This window comes from Cervus canadensis, chromosome 12, assembly GCF_019320065.1.
Source record: "Cervus canadensis isolate Bull #8, Minnesota chromosome 12, ASM1932006v1, whole genome shotgun sequence".
NCBI classification, from domain to species: domain Eukaryota; kingdom Metazoa; phylum Chordata; class Mammalia; order Artiodactyla; family Cervidae; genus Cervus; species Cervus canadensis.
In genome coordinates, this window is record NC_057397.1 from 72,695,984 (window position 1) to 72,697,829 (window position 1,846).

Sequence of the window (1,846 nt, forward strand, 5' to 3'; positions counted from 1 at the left end):
CAGCCTGCACTTAAGTCTGGATTCTCACTTTTAGAGAAGAAATCCACAACACAGAATGACTGAAACGTCGGAAGCCCCACACTGTAAAGAGACGCCAAACAGCCCCTCCAGAGAATCCAGGGGGGCTCTACAGGGGTCACCAGTTTATTTTGTACCAGGTGCAAAGCAGGAATTGAAAGATGCAAAAAATTAAGAAAGGGCGGTCACCGACTTTAAGGGGTTCACAGGTCAATGGAGCGCAACAGACTCTCTTTAGCAAAGCGGGAACTCAGTTACGGAAGCCTCCCTTTGCAGAGGCAGACGCCCAAGGAGCAAAGCTGGCGGGAGGTCTCAGGCAGTGGAATCGTGCTGGCCTCACATGCCCACCGCCCACGCGTTCCTTCCTCGTCCTTTCCGAGCCCGCTGTGCAGACTGCCAGGTGAGGACAGTGTTGATCGCGAACCCGAAGGGAAACGTCACACTGCGGAGCAGTCTGCACGCGTCCCGTGCGCGTGGCTTTGTGTCCCGTGCGCGTGGCTTTCTACGTGGCTAATGCTGCTGCCATCCCTTTCATACCAAAGAATGCTCTCTAAAACATAATGTTTCACATTAAGCAAATGTGTCATCTTCAAGACGAGTGTTCTACTAGTTTTGCTGGTTGTCCTAACATCGCGAGACGTCAAATGGGTAAGGGACAAATTCCTGCTGTTCTTAGGCAGATATTTTCATAATCTTTAAGACACAGAGATTGTCAGTCATTATTTTTAGGTTTCAGTTCAGAAAATAAAAAACACAGTTCTGGCCATGAGTCGAGGTGACTTGGACTTTCAGAGTCAGTATCATGCTTCAAGAACTCTTGACTTTAATCCTATGAAATAAAGGGCAGGGTGATCATTTGCAAGTTCAGGAGAAATACAGGATTTGAGTCTGAGACTGTACAGTTAAATGATGTCATCCTATGAATCACTGGAATTATTGGTGTTTCTTTTTTTTTTTTTTTTTTTAGTTGGAGGCTAATTACTTTACAACATTTCAGTGGAAGTTTCTTAAGCTTCACTTCTTTCCTTGCATTAGTAATCTTGTACTTAGGCACCACTGCCAAGGTGCTCGGGTGCTACCGTGCATCGCCCAGAAGCGCGGGTCTCACTCTGCAGGGCCTGACAAAACTGGCCGGGAGGGGAGAGACGCGTCTGCACCAGGCTCTGGCAGGCACGTGAAGCCGCCAAGCATGACTGTTCGATGATGAATTTCAAAGATTGGCAAAGAATTGGCAAGATCTTGTATAGGAAACAGTGGCTGTGGGTGGACCTACGTCAAGATGGGACCTTGATCTGTTTTCCCCTCCAAGAAAATGAGTACTAGGTTAGAGATCTTCCTGAGAATAAAAAGGAACTGAAAGAAACATCTGTCCTCACGCGATCTTTTCTTCTACTCAAGCAAGGCAGGTTACTATCGGGAAGAAGAAGCAAGTGCAGCAGGAGAGGAGGAAGGGCTCTCATCTGAAGGGAAACATCTGAACGTCAAACGACTGAGAAATTCAGGCCAGATCCAATGAATCAAGACTGAGCCGAACTCCTAATCGCGTCATCTGTTGGTGTTCCTTTCGGGTTGGCCAGGTTTATGTAAAATCAGAGAGCAGTATGTTCCTATTCTCTGTGCTCTTTCCCCTCGTGAACTCCCACAGATCCTGTGAACAGGTACCTGAGGATTCTGTGAAAGGAAAGTAAGTGAGCTTGAAGCAGTTTATAGGGGGCTGGGCGTTCTTCAGGGGGTGAAGCCCCCCAACTCTGCCCAGCCCCGCCCTCTTGAAGGCACTACTGAAGCGTGGAGAATATCCTTCTACTGGTATGCTCCCTGTAAAAAATGA

At 47.7% G+C, this 1,846-nt stretch overlaps 1 long non-coding RNA gene across 1 annotated transcript; it reads left to right on the plus strand.

Annotated features, from left to right (window-relative positions):
* The first annotated feature begins 318 nt into the window (after window positions 1-318).
* Window positions 319-1,620, plus strand: LOC122450809. The gene is made up of 2 exons (XR_006272232.1): window positions 319-666; window positions 1,417-1,620. It is a non-coding gene; the product is annotated as an uncharacterized LOC122450809 (long non-coding RNA).
* Window positions 1,621-1,846: the final 226 nt, after the last annotated feature.